This window comes from Larus michahellis, unplaced genomic scaffold (genome assembly GCF_964199755.1).
Source record: "Larus michahellis unplaced genomic scaffold, bLarMic1.1 SCAFFOLD_78, whole genome shotgun sequence".
In the NCBI taxonomy this organism is placed as follows: Eukaryota; Metazoa; Chordata; class Aves; order Charadriiformes; family Laridae; genus Larus; species Larus michahellis.
The window spans coordinates 858,735-879,769 of NW_027436116.1; the positions used below are offsets into that span (position 1 = coordinate 858,735).

General features: G+C 44.4%; 1 pseudogene; it reads right to left on the reverse strand.

Annotated features, from left to right (window-relative positions):
* The window catches only part of LOC141736956 (endoplasmic reticulum chaperone BiP pseudogene), a 134,311-nt pseudogene that overhangs the window by 36,387 nt on the left and 76,889 nt on the right, over positions 1-21,035 (reverse strand).

A 21,035-nucleotide genomic window follows, 5' to 3' on the forward strand; every position in this document is an offset into this window, starting at 1 on the left:
CAAGTTCTACAGTCAAAACACAGCAATAGCTAACCTCTACTGTAGTCCCAAAGCCTGCACTATAGCCTCTGACTGTCACTGAAAGCGGCATTTGTATTTGTTCAAAGCAAAGCCCAGACCTACGACAGCTTAAGAGCATGGTTAATGCGGTTAATGAGAAGAAACTACAATTACCAAACCCGTTTGAGATCAACTTACTGCTCCGGAATATCTCAGAGAGGGACCCTTCTCAAATGCTCACGACCGCTTAAAAGTCAAAGGGGTAAGGGAGCTGTCAGTTTTCAGCTAAAAAGCATGTAGAAAATATATTTAAGTTTATTCAAGAAGGAAGCAGCACTACAGGAAACTTCAGTGTAGTTTGAAAATTAATCAGTTCGTGTCTCATCATTTAGAAATGCACACGGTTACACTTGCATGAAGACAGCAGGTGCCTGTCAAAATAAAGCACCGGCATATCAGCCCCGAAACGTGAACTCTGCCTCTCCTGTCACTACGTTTAAAAATGCCAAACTCACCATACCCCACAAAACCCAAATAAGAACACCAGTCCAAAACATCAGCCATAAAAGTAACACACCACCTAGTCTAGAAAAAAATTTACTGCTCCGCTTATTGAAATAAAGGTGTTTACCAGGACGGAGCAGTCTACAGAAACAGAAAACTGATTTCTTGTATTTTATTAGACCGCAAGCCATACTACCCAAATCAGTTTGGGAAGTGTGAGAAATTAGTCTAGTCCGCCAATGAGTCGCTTTTCGTAAAATATAAAAGCTTACAATGTGTAAGCCAAGCTGTGCTGGCTTTGTGGAGCTCCCCCCAGCCCCCACCGCTGCGCAGACACGAAATAAACACCCGTCTCCACTCCGTGTGTGGCTCAGCTCTTCGCACACCCAGATTTGGGCCAACACCTTCACGCTCCATCTACCACTCTTTTTCCCATGCGCAAAACAGGCCCGTGCTCTCTCACGGCAGGCACAATCACCACCGTTTTGCAGTTTTTCAGAGAGTGGGAAGGTGCTCTGTTGGAGTCTAGCATTAAACAGTCCTGTACTGACCAGGAACTGAAACATAACGCTTCATAAACTATTAAGTAGTTCCTGCATTTTTTTAGGAAGCAGTTATTATATGGCCTGCAGGCAAGAGTCTGATTTCTTAAAGGTGGCGATAGCACTCCTTTCTACTAAACAGTTATCAAACGCAGGCGATAGATAATTCGTGTACTAGTTAGTACATGTGCCCAACAGCCATCTTCCTCTTCCAATGATCCTACATTCTCGTGACTTTTTTTCCCCTCTAAATTTCTACTGAGGTATTTCCTGCCAGTCCCTCAAATCAATCACGCAGAAGAAACTTGTACACAGCCCTAAGGTAATACTGCAGAAGAACTGGGGGGACAAAATCCAAACCCAACCAGCCAACCCAACCCTCAAAAACCAAGAACTGACAGTAAATTTATTAACTCCCATTTCAAACACAAGACTAGACAGAAACTAACATGAAGCACGTGGGAAAGGGCACCAAAAATAGGAGGAAAAGGCTAGTCTCACTGCTGGAACGTTACGTGTAAATTACAGCCGTTTCCTAAAATCTGATTGTTTGGCTGAACTAAACATTCAGCCAGGAAGGATCACAGTTGTGCCTGACGGTGCTATAACAATGGGCCTGGCGCTGCGTTTCTGCAGCCTTTAAGGACAAGCCCTTACTAGAAATCCTTGCAGTTACCGAAACAGTAATACTAAACCCAAACGGAGGCACTTTCTTGCTTTGGCTGTAGTAACAGTAGGACAGCAGCGCAAATTTGGACGTATAGAATGACAGCTAATAGAAGAGCAAGACAAGGAAGAAATACTCAAAGTAAAACCTTTTGTGCATCCTGTTCAAAAAAACCATGACTAATTTTAATTTTGCTGCTTTACTGTTCAACAGTAATTGGCAAGCTTTTTGGTGATTTATTCTTCCCACACTAAGATCCAGGTTTGTCTTTGAAATACATGCAGAAATACAGGTATTTAAAAAACCAAACCAAAACAAAAAGCCCACGCTTTGAACCAAGAGTGAGTTAGCTTTAAGAATAAAGTTAATTGTGTCTCCAACACCAGAAGCACCCGAGGCTGCAGTGCTTTTACAGGGAGAGAGAGAGAGAGGATTTGTAAAGAGCGATGCAAGGCTTCCACCCTCCCCACGGCTACCCACAACCCAAATCAGGTCCAGGCAGAGCAAACTAGAAGGGAACGTTTCTGCTTCATCTTTCATTTACTTTAAGTAGTTCTAGCTAACACTGAGGCTTCCCTCCCACTCCAGGAGTTTTCCTTTTCTTGGAGACATCTGTGCTAGCGGATGGCGAGATGCTACTCAGAAACGTGACACAGACACGCCAGGGAAGACGCGAGGCGAAAAGAACGTTAACCTTCTTTTGGAACATGTGATTTGTGTTTATGCACATGCTAGTAAACAACAAGAAAAATAACCCTTTTCAAGAAATAAAAACTCGACTGAATTAGATGAAATACTATAAACATGGTTTACATAAATGCATAAAATTAACTCCTTGGGTCACTGGGCCAGTAAACTAACTCAAACTCACAATGCCAGGCATTCATGCATTCATGGCCAAAAAGGAATTCGAACCACTCGGTGACAGAATTACAGGTGTCAGATTAAGACGTAGTGTTTTTAGACCTACATACAAAAAATTTACAATTTTAAGTTGATTGGATACTATTCCATGAGGATCAGAGGCTGCATTCTTCACAGAACACAGAGCCAGAGTTCATCTGTTTCTAGATTTAGCTGATCCTAACAGCTTATCAAGGCATCAGATCCAGTGGTCCAGGGTCAGTGGAATGCCTCACACCGTAGCAGTGAAGTACTTAAAATAAAGATGAAAAATAAAAACCACCAAATAGTGATTTTTATACTGTAAGGACTATTTTGAAATGTGTAGTTACGCATAGCATTCAACCCAAGTGGCAAATCAAGATCTAGACCATCACCAGTCAAGTATTTCCTTGTGTTAATTATATTTTAGCAGCCGAATGACAGTGTTTTCAAACCCGAAGAAAAACGCTGCTCTTTTTCCAAACGTAAAAAAAGAAAAAAGGGTGAGACTGTGATTTTACATACCGCTTTTGATGTTTCACTCACTGGCTCAGTTTGACTTCTAGAAGAAGAAAGAAAGGTGATCAGAATTTAAAATAAAGCACTTGTACCCAGCAAAAAGCAGCAAAAACAGATTATAAGAACGGATTGTCAAAACATTATGTTCGGATAGTCTACTGAATGTGGAAATTTATTCGTATACATAAACTGTTCTCTCTCGTACACTCAGTGCAAAGAATAAAAAACCCAAATCACATTTCACCTTTGTCACAAATTACTCCAAGACTTACAGATACAGAAGACAACAGCACAAGAGGAAGTCCTCAGGTATTTTGTCTCTGCTACCTAAGTATCAAAACCATCATGTCTGTACTATATTTTGTGTTCTTAAATAATCAACCATCAAAACAGGAAGGTAACGTTAGCCAGTCTGTATATCCCTAGTATCACAAATAGGGCCATACACAGTACTTTAATTTCTAAGCAAGAACAGTGATAGTCTAGACGCTTCAAAGCGCACCTTTACTTAAGCGAACCAAAAATCAGTCATCCGACAAAGACATAACAAAAACGTCAGCAGCAGAGTCTTTAGAAGAGCGTTTCTTTGTGGAAGCCCAAGCACTGTGCTCAGACGGCTACCATATTTAGCCACTAAACGTGTTACATATGCTATGTGGATTCAAAATAGTACTAGAAATGTCACCTGACAGCAGTTTCTAGAATTTTGTTCAACTGAGGAGTCCCGTGACAAAAGAAAATAGCGGCCTTGATTGCCAGAATTTGTTTTAAGATGATCCTGAAAATGCTACAATATTTTAGGAACTATTTATTACATTTGAAAACTTGCTGAGATTCCACATACTCATTGATCCGTATTGCAGAGGCAATTCAAAGGCTGCTGTGGAATTCACGTACAAAGAGAAAGGCTCGTGCTTCCTGCCACTGCTAGACCACCACCAGGCTCACAATTACAGCCACACAGCTCCCGAAGGGGAGCAAGTACAAGGAAACACTGTCAATGACCACCCAATGGTTTCTTCATCCATTTACCTCGAAGAACATACTACAAGGTGAGTAACACATTTTTGAAGGCCTCTCCACCAGTACAGCATACGTTCATCATTCCCAAACTTTAGCCGCTCTGCCAGTGGCTTCTGCAATGTTTCCAGCGGGAGGAGCAGAAAGCTCATCTGCCTGGTGAATTGCCAATGCTAGAACAGCAGTGCCGTTCTTCCCTTATCCCCACGTACAGGTATTTACCTGATCTTTGAAGCTAGCAGCATCTATCCTCTCATTGTGGGGCAGCATTACAATACCAGGAGAGGGTGCCGGAGGAAATGGAGGATGCACGGACAACGCAGCACTAAGCATACATATTTTAATTAACCCCCAGTGTTTAGAAGCACAACTCTGTGGCCTCCAGAATTACTAGGGAGTACCTGAAAGCACTGCAACAACTACGGCAGTAACATGCCCAAAGCTGACATGCAGAGCCACATAAATTCAGGGGGTTTTGCTTGCAGACGCTTCACGAGTACCAGGATGCTGCTGTACTGTTGGTGCGAGACACAACAGTATCATCGTACTCGCACAAAAGGCTTTAGGATACTGTTCTTTTTCTCTTGCCTTAAACGGACATTGTCTTTAGGAAACTACTAGGAATCCTTTATGAATGAAACTTCTTGTTTGCATTGCTCGCCAGCTGGCAACCCTGGGTCTTTCCTCTATAGCTAGTACGCAAAAAACCCAGATTTGGGCCGTAAGAATACCCTCCAGCCCAAGTGCAAGAAATAGTCAAACACTGAGACTCAGGCTCTTCTGAGATGGGAACAAATCCTAAGATTACACTACAATGTGTAAAAGCAAACACATAAAATAAGGAATTTCTCCATATGGAGATCCATGTAGAGACCATGGGTCTCAGAACAATCAGCCCCAAGAACAAACCCAACAGAGTCACCTTAAAAGTTGTAATTGATGGAGTTTGAACCCCATGTCCCAACAGGACTAAAAATGTCAGCCTGCTTTGGGGCAGATACATTAAAATCTAGCCCAGGACAACAAAAATTAACAGCAGCTTTAACAAGAAAGATACAAGCTGAAAGCCCTGTAAGCTAATATAAATTTAAAAAGTGAACACACCAAAACCCCTAACAAAGAATACAATGGTTCGTGGATACTTACCTAACAGATGTTTTGCTGGTAGCTTTAACTCCTCCAACAGGGATTCTTCTGACAATCACCGATGAGTTCTTAGGAATCAGGGCATTGTCATCGGTGTATTCTGAAAACAAGAGAAACACAGAAAAAAACCCTAGTCCGTTCATAAGGATTAAGGATTAAGTATTAATACGTAATTACACAGCACTTCAGAGAATCCCCTGACAGATAGAAAGTCTGTCTAGCTTGCCCTGCAACAAAACAGGCACCGAGCTAAAGCATGAAAACGCCATTGCTTCCAGAGCTGTTAACTCAAACAATTCACCTAATGCCACCAGTGCTCAAGACTGAGGGAACGCAGAAGAGACCCTGCCGTCTCTGTCTATTTCTTGGAGCTTCTTCCACCAACAACCACACTTCTCGGCCTCTCAGTGCTTTACATTTGAATGGAGCCAAAACTGGCAGTGCTAGAATTTGCATCACAGAACTTTTGGCCTTTTTTGAGCTTGCTTTCACAAGTAGGCACAATTGGCTCAAACTAAAGTGGTATCTCCCCTCTGAAGCTAATCATCTCCTTTGAATTAAACGTGAAGGGACATTAATTCTTTCAATTCCCTTCTTGCAGAGCAGAGAGACTCAAACAAAACTACATACGAAGACAGCCTCTAAAAGCCTTTAGAAAACAGTGTGTGCCTGAAGCTACCCGTGCTTTGCCTTGGCTTACACCATGTCAGTCTTTTGAAACGGAGGAAAGCCTTCTGACCTTTTACATACGACCCAAAAAAACCTGCCCTTACTACCTGAGACACTTGGACTGAGCAAGCTTAAAATGCAAAGACTTTCCCATGAGAATGGTTTTATATTGTACTTACACCAGCTGGATATGAGTAACTCTTTTAAAGTGCTACCAGCAGCCATTCCCTGTAATCTGCCTACGGTTTCAAATGCTAAAAGCCCTTAGCTTTGCAGAACGATGGCCTGAAAACCAAAGATACCGGATATCAAGCCAAGCTCTGTCAGGGAGATTTTGCTCAGGGATCAGACCCAAAATAGGAATAGTTCACAATTTAGACATCATTTTTCAGTATATTCTTCCTATGGGCATGACTTCCTTTGGAGTTAGCAGGAGTTTGTTTTGAAGACATCGCATCACAGCATTACTAAAACCATCAAGCGCATGCTGTAACACTGAACTCGAGCAAGTTCCGAGCTGCAGAGACAGTCTTTGAAGAGCCCTCTTCTTCCTTAAAACTATTCACCTAAGAGCAGTTCAGAGTCCCATTTTTGGTTTTGTACTTTTTTGTCTTTTGCCTGATAAGCAGAATAGCACATTCTCCAAGGGGCTTGAGACAGAATGGTACAGGCAGGAAAGAGTACTCAAGAAACCCTAGTTCTGGAGTTTACCGTTCTACCACGATATTGTGAGAACATCTATGATAAGAAATTCAGATCAAATTAAAAGGAGGCAAGTCTAAATGCACTATTCTTGAGTATGGGCTTTTTGAAGGGAATTCTGCCCTTACAGAACACGCCTCTGGAGTAAACGTGGAAGAGGACATCCCCCCACCCCCTTTGTAAAATAGGTCCCAACCATCCCTTTGCCTTCCTGGCATCTCTAAAAGCATCATCTCATATTTTTCCACTGATTTTTAAAATCCTGTTTACTTTTACCTCATATTAGCTTTGCTTCTAGTACTAGATTTCCATTGTGAAAAGTAACAGTCACTGAACTGTAAAAGCTTGGAGTACTCAGAAAAATCTGAACAAGGAGGCCATCTTCACTCAACCTTCACTTTGTTCTTTCCAAGATCATTTCAACATTTTGTCAGGACTGCTGCACAGACAAAGGTATAAAATGCAATACTGTATGTCCACACATAGGAATTCCAAACATCCCACTTAGGCAGAAAATCCTGGTGTAATAAGTAACTAAAGGTGATTTGCTGATCGAACAAGTTAAGCAAGAGGAACGAACCCATTGTGGCAGTCTTGAGAACTCCCTTTTTTACCAGAAGAGACATGTCCACAATGTTATCTTGCTACACCAAAATGGGAACTCTTGTTTGACAAAAAGCTTAACCACAATGTTATCAGAATGTATTGTTTTAAGCTGATTCTGTGACCAACATTTTATCTAAACTACCTCAAGCAAGAAGCTACGGAGGGGCGTACCGAAGATGTCGAAACCCGACCTCCGTGAAGATAAAAAGAGCTGCTCAGCTTGCTTGAATTTGCGAGCCTTTGGTGGAGCTGCGACTCCCCGGCCGCCCAGCGCTGCTTTTGCCTTCCTACCTCAATAAATATTTATTGAATCTAAGTTGGACTCGATTTATTTTAAATTCAACTATAACAAATTTGGTGCCGTGACTCGGATCCAGACAGCCGACTCGGAATTCAACTCTGGGAGGGCACCCCATCTTCGGATGGTCCCAGAGGAGATTCCGACTTAGCTCACCTGGATTTTCCGAACTGAGATAGGAAAGCAAAAAGAAAAGAGAAAGGAGATACTGCAGTTCCCCGTAATTTTTGTGCACGAAGATCCGGACGAAGACTCGGGAGTGAGTAAGTATATTGCGGTTCCGTTCGGTCGGGGATTGGGTACCCGGGTGCGAGTGACTGAGACGTCCACTGGGCTTAGTAGCCCACCGGACGAAGTGAGTGTGGACCTCCTAATAGTGCGGTTCCCATTGCCCACAAGGGCGTGGGCCACGAACGGAGGGAAGTGAGTGAATTTTGAGTGAAAGAAGGCACTTTTGGAAGATGGGACAGAAGAAAAGTAGGACTTCTGGTTCCATGCAGGAGATACGGGGTGGGGGTGGGCTCCCCGATATACCCCAAGATAGCCCGTTAGGCCTAATGATTAGATATTGGGATAGTTCCCCTTCTCGAAAAGGGAAATCCAAGGAGAAATTGGTCTATTATTGTATGGAGGTATGGGGAAGAAAACAGATAAGAAAAGATTTATATTGGCCAATTCATGGATCCTTAGAGGATTGGATATGCCAACAATTAAACATATATGTTAACAACAAGCGACCATTTAATAAGGAGGAGAGTGAATACGCCTTTTTATGGATCCTGGGCACGGCTCAGGCCGCTAATTTGTTTCCATTAAAAGAAAAGAAAAATGATAGAAAGAAAAGGTGGGATGTAGACGAACCTCCAGCGTCTCCCCCACCCTATGTCCCCCCTCCGCAAGGTCCTGAGCAAGATCTCCCTCCAACAGCCCCCACAGAACCTGGGGAAGAGGCTCCTCCTTCTAATCAAAGAATAACTAGAAGTCAAACTAGAGAAAGGAGGGAGGAAAACTTGTTGTATCCCTTAAGGGAGACTGCTATGGGGGGACCACAACCCGGAGTTGGATTTGTATCTGTACCCCTCAGCTCCGGGGATGTGAGGGAATTTAAGAAAGAAATGGGACACTTGTTAGAGGACCCATTAGGGGTAGCAGAACGTTTTGATCAATTCCTCGGGCCTAACATTTATACTTGGGACGAGATGGAATCTATTTTAAAGATCTTGTTCACAAACGAAGAACGAGGAATGATCAGAACGGCAGGCATGAGGCATTGGGATCAGAGGCATCAGCATGGTCCCGCCGGAGATGTAAAATGGCCCTTACAGCGGCCCAATTGGGACAATCAAGACCCCGCACATAGAAATAACATGATTGATCTCCGGGATATAATAATTCAGGGGATTAGAGATTCTGTACCCAGAGGGCAAAATATTAATAAGGCCTTTAATGAACAACAAAAGAAAGATGAAACCCCCACTGAATGGCTGGAAAGATTGAGAAAAAGTTTACAGCTATATTCCGGGTTAGACCCCGATAGCCAAGTGGGTCAAGCCCTGCTGAAAACTCAATTTGTAGCTAAATCTTGGACAGATATAAGGAGAAAGTTAGAGAAAGTAGAAGACTGGCAGGGAAGGGGGTTAGATGAATTATTACGAGAAGCTCAGAAGGTGTATGTGAGAAGGGAGGAAGAAAATCAGAAGAAACAAGCCAGAATCCTGATGGCAGCTGTAAGGGAAGGACAAAATCAGGGCAGGAGAGGAGAAAGTCCCCGGAAGGGCCCAGTAGAACCGAGAAGAAGAAGATTTAGTTCGCAGGACATAGAATGTTTTTATTGTCGCAAGAAGGGACATCTACAGAGAAATTGTCGGAAAAGAAGGCAGGATGAGGAGATTTTTAAGGAAGATTAGGGGGGTCAGGGGCTCTATTTGCTGGGGACCCCTAAGGTTACCGAGCCCTTGATAAAATTGAAATTGGGTCCTCAGCACGAAGTGTTCGAGTTCCTTGTGGACTCGGGTGCCGAAAGATCAACAGTCCAAAAGTTACCATCTGGATGTGTTGAATCAAAGGATAAACTCCAAGTAGTTGGTGCAAAGGGGGAACCCTTTAAGGTGCCCCTGATAAGGAATGTAACAATAGAAGCCCCAAATAAATATGGGGTGGGAACATTTTTATTGGTCCCAGAAGCTGAGTATAACCTCTTGGGACGAGACCTGATGGTGGAATTAGGAATCAATTTGGAAGTAGAGCAAGAGAAATTAAAAGTAAGATTATGCTTATTAACTGCAGAAGATGAAGCCAAGATTAATCCAGAAACTTGGTATAGCCCAGGGTCGGTGGGAAAATTAAATATCAAACCGATCACGGTCTCCATAAAAGACCCAGACCAGCCAATTAGGATAAAACAGTATCCCATCTCTAGGGAGGGGAGAGAAGGGTTGCAGCCAGTAATTGAGAGACTTTTGGCCCAAGGGCTTTTGGAACCCTGTATGTCTCCCCACAATACTCCCATATTGCCCGTAAAGAAGCCGGATGGGTCCTATCGTTTAGTACAAGATCTGAGAGCCGTAAATGAACGAACCATTACCCGGTTCCCTGTGGTGGCTAACCCGCACACTATACTTAATCAGTTAAGTCCAGATTATAAATGGTATAGTGTTATAGATTTAAAAGATGCTTTTTGGGCTTGTCCCTTAGAAGGAAAATGTAGGGACTATTTTGCTTTCGAGTGGGAGAACCCCAAGACCCATAGAAAACAACAATTACGGTGGACCGTTTTGCCCCAGGGATTTACAGAGTCTCCGAACTTGTTTGGACAAGCTCTGGAACAGTTACTGGAATCTTATGAATTAAGTCAGGGACTAATTCTAATACAATACGTGGATGATTTATTGATCGCTGGAAGAACTCAAGAAGAAGTCAGAAATGAGAGCATCAAATTATTGAACTTTTTAGGCCTCAAGGGATTAAAGGTCTCTAAATCCAAATTACAGTTTACTGAAGAAGAGGTAAAATATTTGGGGCATTGGCTCATAAAGGGACACAAGAAATTAGATCCTGAAAGAGTAAAAGGAATTTTGTCTCTAACAGCGCCCACTAATAAAAGACAGATAAGACAGTTATTGGGATTATTAGGGTATTGTCGACAGTGGATAGAAAATTACAGCAGTAAAGTAAAATTCTTGTACGAAAAATTAACTAAAAACGGGTTGGTAAAATGGTCCCCTGAAGATGAGAATCGTTGGGAAAATATAAAAAGAGATCTGGTAGAAGCACCTGTCCTCAGTTTACCCGATATCCGTAAACCCTTTCAACTCTTTATCAATGTAGATAACGGGACAGTTTATGGGGTTCTGACCCAAGGATGGGCAGGGCAGAGAAAGCCTGTAGGATATTATTCTAAAATACTGGATCCTGTAAGCCGCGGGTGGCCCACCTGCTTGCAAGCAATAGTGGCCACTGCATTAGTAGTGGAAGAAGTTGGAAAAGTCACCTTGGGAGGTGAACTAAAAGTATACACCCCCCATAACATTCGAGGAGTATTGCAACAACGGGCTGATAAGTGGCTTACAGATAGTCGACTGCTAAAATATGAGGGAATTTTAATTAACTCCCCTCGACTAGAAATGGAAACCACTTCTATTCAGAATCCTGCCCAATTTTTATACGGAGAACCTAAAGAAGATTTGACACATGACTGCCTCCAACTAATAAATTTGCAGACTAAAATAAGGGAGGACTTAGAAGACGATGAATTAGACGAAGGAGAAAAATTATTTGTGGACGGCTCCTCACGAGTGGTTGAAGGACAACGGAAATCAGGTTATGCTATTGTGGATGGGTATACTTTTAAGATAAAAGAATCAGGACCACTAAGTAAAGCCTGGTCCGCACAAGCGTGTGAGTTATATGCTATGCTAAGGGCATTAAAGCTCTTAGAAAATAAAGTTGGAACTATTTATACAGATTCAAAGTATACCTTTGGGGTGGTACATACTTTTGGAAAAATTTGGGAAGAGAGAGGCTTAATTAACACCCAGGGAAAAGGATTAGTCCATGAAAAGCTAATCTTAGAAGTTTTAAAGGCATTAAGAGGTCCACTAAAGATAGCCATAGTCCATGCAAAAGGACACCAGAAGGGACTAACCCATACTGTAAGAGGAAACAATCTAGCCGACGCGGAGGCAAAACGGGCTGCATTATTAATGGTTCAGACCTTGAGAGAGGAACCTGAAAGGCTAAAATTAGATAAAACTTTCACTGTCCAAGAATTGGATAAGCTACAACAAATTGGAGCAAAGAGAGATGGCGATAAATGGCTGCTACCAGATGGCAGGGAAATTCTTCCAAAAGGATTAGCTCGGGGAATACTGAATAAATTACACCATAAAACTCATTGGGGAATTCAAGCTTTAGTGGATCAGTTTGAGACAAACTATGCCTGTGTCGGAATATACGGTCTAGCTAAAAGGATTTTAGAGGGATGTTTAACCTGTCACAAAGTGAATAAACGACAACTTAGGGAAAAGGTTCAAGGAGGTCGTGAATTGGCTAAAAGACCCTTTGAGAAAATACAGGTGGATTTTACCGAATTGCCAAAGGTGGGGAGATATCAGTATTTATTGGTCTTCGTTGATCACCTTACGCACTTTGTAGAAGCCTTTCCAGTGGTAAGAGCTACTGCAAAGACAGTTATTAAGATTCTTTTGGAAGAAATTATTCCAAGATATGGGACTGTTGTGGTAATTGACTCAGACCGAGGTCCACATTTCACATCCAAAGTAATTAAAGAGACAACTGAATTGTTGGGTACAAAATGGGAATACCATACTCCCTGGCACCCACAGAGTTCTGGGAAAGTAGAAAGAATGAATGGGGAGATAAAGAAACACCTAACCAAACTTATGGTAGAAACAAAAATGAATTGGGTTAAATGTTTACCATTGACTTTGCTTTACATTAGAACTCAGCCAAGAACAGATACTGGTATATCCCCCTTTGAAATGTTGTATGGAATGCCTTATGACTTTGGGTTATTAGTGGAACACCCAAAAGTCGAGGATAAACTTTTAACAGAATATATTTTAGAACTTACAAAAAGAAGACAGGAACTAAGAAAGAAGGGCTTGGTAGTACAAAGACCTCCCTTGGACATTTCCATACATCGAATCCAGCCCGGAGACCAGGTACTAATCAAAACCTGGAAAGAAACCTCCCTAACACCCCGTTGGGAAGGACCCTTTGTTGTTTTACTTACCACAGATACGGCTGTACAGACAGCAGAAAAAGGATGGACTCACGCTAGTAGAATTAAGGGACCTATCTTCCCAGAGAAGTGGACTGTGACATCGGAACCAGGAGATCTTTGAATAAAGATAAGGAAAAGCGAGACCGGAAATGAACCACTCCAGAAGGGAAGTAAGAGATAGTTTATATCGATGGTTCCAAATACCACCAGGAAATACTCTACGAAAGGTATATTTTGCACCTTGGAGTGAAGAAAGGATACCGGACCAAACGGGGGGGGGTGGATTATACAAACTAACAGGAACTCCCCAGGTTTTTCCATTTTGTTGCGAAACAGAGACGGAGATACCCGAATCGCCCGGAATAGGAGATCTCTGGGGAATACCCTGCTTAAAACACCCTACTTCCGGACATTTATGTTGGGTTGTTTGCCGATGTCTAAATTGTAATAGAGATTGGTCCTGTGTTTCATTTAAGAGACAACCCTACTGTATGAAATGTCACAATGATTTGATACGTGCCAGGGGACCAGAGGATCCAGTGGAAATTCGTAAATTATTTTGTGGGTGGGAACTGTCAGTACCTGAACTTTGGGAAGTACATGAAACAGACTGGTATAGAGTTTTAAGACAGTGTGCTATAAGATTCGCCTGGAAACGGGCACAACAACCACATAGGTGGAAATATATTTGAGAGATAACTAACTCTTTAGACCTTGGAAATTATTGACAGGATAACAGCAAAATTCCCCTGAAGACTATCTGCTGCTGCCGAGAAGATCTTGATATCCCGTTGCTCTCTGCAAAGGAGTAGACGAGGAAGGCAGAGAGGTACTAAACAGTGGGGAAATGAAAGCTGGTATCCTATTAATGGTATTGATTACCATGACTTTAGAAAATGAATCTTAGTTTAATCAGTCACCATGGCTGACTACCTTAATTTCTACTTTGGCGGGACCCCTCATGATGTTGCTATTGGCTCTGACTTTTGGACCCTGAGTCATTAATAAATTTGTAACCTTTCTTGAAAGCAGGTTAGAAAAAGTGCAGCTAATGGTGATGAAGCAATCAGAACTGGAAATGAAAATCATACCGAACGAAAATCCTGAATTAGATGCAGCTTGTGAGGTATTGTCTAGGTTTGATGAGCAAATCACTTATAAATAAAAGAAGGGGGGGATTGTAATAAGTAACTAAAGGTGATTTGCTGATCGAACAAGTTAAGCAAGAGGAACGAACCCATTGTGGCAGTCTTGAGAACTCCCTGTTTAACCAGAAGAGACATGTCCACAATGTTATCTTGCTACACCAACATGGGAACTCCTGTTTGACAAAAAGCTTAACCACAATGTTATCAGAATGTATTGTTTTAAGCTGATTCTGTGACCAACATTTTATCTAAACTACCTCAAGCAAGAAGCTACAGAGGGGCGTACCGAAGATGTCGAAACCAACCTCCATGAAGATAAAAAGAGCTGCTCAGCTTGCTTGAATTTGTGAGCCTTTGGTGGAGCTGCGACTCCCCGGCCGCCCAGCGCTGCTTTTGCCTTCCTACCTCAATAAATATTTATTGAATCTAAGTTGGACTCGATTTATTTTAAATTCAACTATAACACCTGGTCTGTTTTTTTTTCACTGCAACAACTACGGCAGTAACATGCCCAAAGCTGACATGCAGAGCCACATAAATTCAGGGGGTTTTGCTTGCAGACACTTCATGAGTACCAGGGTGCTGCTGTACTGTTGGTGCGAGACACAACAGTATCATCGTACTCGCACAAAAGGCTTTAGGATACTGTTCTTTTTCTCTTGCCTTAAACGGACATTGTCTTTAGGAAACTACTAGGAATCCTTTATGAATGAAACTTCTTGTTTGCATTGTTTGCCAGCTGGCAACCCTGGGTCTTTCCTCTATAGCTAGTACGCAAAAAACCCAGATTTGGGCCATAAGAATACCCTCCAGCCCAAGTGCAAGAAATAGTCAAACACTGAGACTCAGGCTCTTCTGAGATGGGAACAAATCCTAAGATTACACTACAATGTGTATCTGCCTGTACTATAAAAGCAATAAAAGCAAACACATAAAATAAGGAATTTCTCCGTATGGAGATCCATGTAGAGACCATGGGTCTCAGAACAATCAGCCCCAAGAACAAACCCAACAGAGTCACCTTAAAAGTTGTAATTGATGGAGTTTGAACCCCATGTCCCAACAGGACTAAAAATGTCAGCCTGCTTTGGGGCAGATACATTAAAATCTAGCCCAGGACAACAAAAATTAACAGCAGCTTTAACAAGAAAGATACAAGCTGAAAGCCCTGTAAGCTAATATAAATTTAAAAAGTTAACACACCAAAACCCCTAACAAAGAATACAATGGTTCGTGGATACTTACCTAACAGATGTTTTGCTGGTAGCTTTAACTCCTCCAACAGGGATTCTTCTGACAATCACCGATGAGTTCTTAGGAATCAGGGCATTGTCATCGGTGTATTCTGAAAACAAGAGAAACACAGAAAAAAACCCTAGTCCGTTCATAAGGATGCCCTTACTACCTGAGACACTTGGACTGAGCAAGCTTAAAATGCAAAGACTTTCCCATGAGAATGGTTTTATATTGTACTTACACCAGCTGGATATGAGTAACTCTTTTAAAGTGCTACGCGCAGCCATTCCCTGTAATCTGCCTACGGTTTCAAATGCTAAAAGCCCTTAGCTTTGCAGAACGATGGTCTGAAAACCAAAGATACCGGATATCAAGCCAAGCTCTGTCAGGGAGATTTTGCTCAGGGATCAGACCCAAAATAGGAATAGTTCACAATTTAGGCATCATTTTTCAGTATATTCTTCCTATGGGCATGACTTCCTTTGGAGCTAGCAGGAGTTTGTTTTGAAGACATCGCATCACAGCATTACTAAAACCATCAAGCGCATGCTGTAACACTGAACTCGAGCAAGTTCCGAGCTGCAGAGACAGCCTTAGAAGAGCACTCCTCTTCCTTAAAACTATTCACCTAAGAGCAGTTCAGAGTCCCATTTTTGGTTTTGTACTTTTTTGTCTTTTGCCTGATAAGCAGAATAGCACATTCTCCAAGGGGCTTGAGACAGAATGGTACAGGCAGGAAAGAGTACTCAAGAAACCCTAGTTCTGGAGTTTACCGTTCTACCACGATATTGTGAGAACATCTATGATAAGAAATTCAGATCAAATTAAAAGGAGGCAAGTCTAAATGCACTATTCTTGAGTATGGGCTTTTTGAAGGGAATTCTGCCCTTACAGAACACGCCTCTGGAGTAAACGTGGAAGAGGACATCCCCCCACCCCCTTTGTAAAATAGGTCCCAACCATCCCTTTGCCTTCCTGGCATCTCTAAAAGCATCATCTCATATTTTTCCACTGATTTTTAAAATCCTGTTTACTTTTACCTCATATTAGCTTTGCTTCTAGTACTAGATTTCCATTGTGAAAAGTAACAGTCACTGAACTGTAAAAGCTTGGAGTACTCAGAAAAATCTGAACAAGTAGGCCATCTTCACTCAAGCTTCACTTCGTTCTTTCCAAGATCATTTCAACATTTTGTCAGGACTGCTGCACAGACAAAGGTATAAAATGCAATACTGTATGTCCACACATAGGAATTCCAAACATCCCACTTAGGCAGAAAATCCTGGTCTGTTTTTTTTTCCCTTTTTCTTCTGAAGGTGAGTTTAAGCATCTACATCTGACGAATAACAACTGCAAGTCACGGTTATGCATATAAACCCAAAAGTTGGCATTCATACATGTTACACCAAAACGTATTCCCTAGCTGTGCTCTGAAAACCACTGGGGTATTTTTGTGTTTTCGCATGGAAAACACCCTTACCTTCACTATGTATCTGTGCAAAACCAGTATCTTATGAAACACAACAAATTTATTGATGAACTGGGTGCGGAGAGCACAGCCCCGCAGCTCGGGGACATCGCTCCTCTTCAGGAACAGAGGGGAAAGCTCTGGGTGACAAAGGATGCCAGGACGCGCTCCAGAAAGAGAAGATCAGCGCCAGTCCCCCCACCTGAGTGCAAAGAAATAGTTGCACCCCAACAAAATAGTTAAGAAAAGAACCCCAAGCCAAACCCACAGCACAGCATCCCCCTCTACAACGGTTTCAGCGGTAGTTACAACCGCTGCACAGCTGCAGGCTGATGGCCCTCCTGGCCCTGTCACAGGACTCTCACTGACAGCAGTTACCAAGGCCCTTTGGGAAGGCTGCACTGTGCGTCACCTTCACGGAAGAGGACCTGCTGCTTCCCTGTGGCTGCCTTTAGCAGCAGAGCCCTCTGGTTCTCCAGCCCACACTTTCCCACCTTGGATGCAGGAGGCACTGGCTTTCAGCCGCTCCTTTAACAGCTGCCTTTGCTGTGCTCCTCTGCTGTCTCCCTTCCCACCGCATCAGTCAGGGTGGGCTTCTTGTCATTCCAGACCGAGCCCCCAGCACATGCTAAAGAAACAACAATTAGCAAATAGGAACTCTACCCATAGCGCATACCTGGACAGCCTATCAAGGTGTAATTGCTCATCCTACCCTTCCCAAGGTAGAGAACAGCCTATACTTTGATCCCGTATCTACCTACTGTACCATCTGTCCTAAAGTTCAAATCGTAATTACCTTTGCAAGAGGATGGCCGTTGAGGAGAAGTGGGCAGTAAACCATCAACGGTTGGAAAAAAGTAGCCAAGCAAGTGGCAAAGGAAGGAGCCGAGTTATCCCGAAGGCCAGCTCAGCCCAACAAAGCTCAGGGAGCTTTGGTCCTCTCTGTCTCCTTCGTAAAGCTAGAAATGGCGCTTTCACCATCAAGCTCCTGTGGGATAGAAGGCAAACTTTTGATGCAGCAGCTGTGTCCTGCCGCGTAGGCTCTGAACTAGCCCTGCTGAAAAAGCTGACCAGCGCACTGGGCTACAAAGAAAAAGCTCTTCTGTAAAGATGGCTTCCGAGACACGCGCAAGAGAACTTGACCAGCAGTGAGCTCACTTATGCAAGTGGGTCTGTTGTTACAAGAAACCAGACGGAAACAAGGTGAAAGCCGCCAAGGTGCAACGAAAGAGGGCAAACTCAGCTACTAAATATGAATGAAGCGTGCTTGCAAAGCGGGTCACGTCAACAACTCCTCCAAAGTGAATGGTAACAGGCGATCTCATGGCCAAAGCCAATAGGTTTCTTAGACTGTAACAATGCATATGTGAATCGCCTTAGGATGGCATGTAAGGGAGCAAGAATTGTAACACGGGGTCCTTCTCGGGCTCCCAGCCGAGAGGCGCCTTTACCGCCAGCAATAAAAAGGGGGTTTAGCTAATGTGTACGTCTGCTGCCTTCTTCCCTGTACCCACGCATGAACTAGAAGAGAAGTGCAAGCATTTTACCGTTTCTGTAGAAGTTCAGGTCAACATTTAAACAGCCAAAGCTCTGAAGAGTTACGCTGACCCTTACTTAGGCACTTACTTTGTCTCCCTTTGAGAAATAACTAAGCACATTCCCTCCTAGCCACAGTCCAGCATCCAGAAGCATCCAGAACACGCAGACAAACCTCCACCATTTTTTCAGCAATGTTTCAAGTCATGCGATACTTAGCCCAGGACTTCACCAAATGTCACTAAACTCGGAGACTTTGACCCAGCCAGCCATGGCCACGGGGCTTCAGCTCACCATTTCTGTGTCAGAGCCATCAGACAGATGACCCCGTCCTCCTTGAGACACCCCTTGGGGCAGCCGTACCCAGCACCGGGTGGCTGGATATGGCCTTTGCTCCATGGGGAGGCGCTTCCTGGGAGCAGGATCTCTCACTGGGGCAGTGGGAAGCCCTCCTGAGGCCTGCATGTCTGAGAGACGGCTCTGCACTGCTCCCTCACTCACTAAAACCAGGGGCGGAGGAAGGCTGCCCTGGTGGCCTCCAAAAGAATCAGCTCCCCTGGGCTCCTCTGCGGCCACTGGGCACCTTTGCTGTCAGGAGGCTCTCAGCGCTGCTCTGCCACCGGCCGTCGCCTCCCTGCAGGATGCTCTCCAGCACATGGTACATCTCTGCTTGGTCTCCCTGGGGGGCAAAGATCGAAAGGGAGAGATGGGGTTTGCCTGGCCCCCACTCCCAGGGTGCCACAAGAGAGAGCTGCCACCCCCAAACCGCTGTGTGATGCAGACGCCACACACGAGCTGCAGACATGGGTCAGGACAGCTTTGGGGAGCAGGAGAGCCATTCTGCGGTGCCCTCAGAGCTGGCAGAAAGCAGAGCTGCAGACAACGGGGGGGAAGCCCAGGGCAGCCAACGGCAAGGTGCGGCACCTGCAGAAATGCCCGGCTCCTGCAGCCTCGGCCCCGGGGCTGCAGCTCGGGGCTGGCACCGGCTGGGGCTTTGCTGGGAAAAACCAGGCGAGAGTCACCCTGACGTCCCACACACGTACCTCGTGCCGGGACCTGCCAACCCGTCCCTCTGCCCAGCACCGCCACGGGATGCAGAAAGCAGTGCTGCTGGCCCTGGTGTGGTCCTGAGCCATGTCTCAGCAGACGAGTCCTTAACCAGCGTCTCTTGCCCGCTCCTCACCAGCACTTCTCCTCCCTCCCCTCCCTGACCAGCTCCCCTCTGCTCTCCCCGGCCCTCTGGCCCTTCCCGCCCCTCTCCCCACCTTCTCTCCCTCCCTGACCTCCTCCTCCCGGCGTGCTCCAGGGCCTGGCCCTGGGCGAGGGCAGCCCCGGGGAGGCGGCCATGTTTCCCGCGGGGTCAGAGGGCAGGAGGGGGCGCCCCGGGGCACGCTGGGAGTTGTGGACCCGGCAGGAGGCTCCCGGCGGCCATCTTGTGTCGGCTGAGGGGAGGCTGGCACAGGCCGACAGGACAGATCTGCAGAGCCGCGAGCTGCGGTGAGTCTTGGGCCCTTGGGTTCCTGTCAGCCCTCTTCTGCCTCCCTGTTCCTCCCTGCCCTTCCCCTTTCCCTCTGGGTCCTGTTTTTCGCCTCCCTGTACCTCCCTTCCTCTCTCTTGCTGTGCTCTGCTCCCTGTCCGCCCTTTCTCTTTTCTCCAAGCCCCTCTCTCTCTCTGTCATCCTTCCTCTCCCTCTACTTTCCCCGTCACCCTTCTTTCCTGCTCCCTGGGCCTCTTGGTTTCTCTCTCTCTCCTCTGCACAGAGGCCCCAGGGTGAGCGTGCAGATCGCACCGTGCAGTGGGGTCAAACCCATATGGCTACTGGACAGACCTCTCTCTCCCTGCTGAGCATAGAGTAACTAGGATTGGGGTTTTTTTAGCCGCCTCAATTAAGCGACTCCAGTTAGATAGGATGAACCCCGGCTTCAAAGTTTTACTCTGTTTTTTTTTGTTTACTCTGGGACCAGTTAATGAAGATATGCCACTACTATGTACTGGTAAACAGTGGGTCCACTCATTTGTCTTCCTGTTATGTCCACAATGAACAAACAGGCTCTGTTAAGACTAGCTATATAACATGAGCTTGACAAACTATCTTGTTTAGTCACTGTGAACCAAATCATGCTTGCTTTACTTCCAGGATTGTCCCCCCAATCATTCTGCTTGCATGAGAGGCCCTTCAGATGAGCTTCTATTTTTGCATTTTCCCTGGGCTATGCCATTAGCTGGGATTTGATTGTTAAGTAGAAGATTAATGTCAGGCAATTTTAACACGTAATCTGATCTGGAATACTTGTTTACTGGAATTGTTTACCCAATAGTAGATCGTGGAGAAGACCAAGTCATTTATTGTTGTATTCAAAAAAAAAAAAAAGGTTCTGAATGTGAATTGAAAACCGTTTTCTGTATTTACTTACCTTTCTGTTCTGATGTATTTACTGATGACCGTCTTTATTCCAAGTCATGGAATTCATAGAGTCGGTTCTGTGTGAGTAGCATGCAGTCAGTTTGGTTTGAACTAAGCCGTGGGCACAGCACTAGCGTAAGGTTTGGACCCAGAAATGTGCACGCTTGTGGGCCTTGTGTCAAATCATCTATTTGTGCACAGAAATAAACCACACAAAATTATTTTCTAAAAAATTTCAGGCTGCTCTTAGTTTCACCTTTGCCTCTTCTCCGCTAACCAGCATTATTTTCCCTGCTACAAGGTACACAAGGAGTTACATTCTGGGTAAGAGCTAGAGTCAGGGGGATTTGTGTTTTCATTGCTGTTTTGCCCTCAGAGGGCTGCTGAGAGTCATGGTCACTGTCTTTTCAATCTTCTCAACCTCTCCTCCTCTGGGGAGG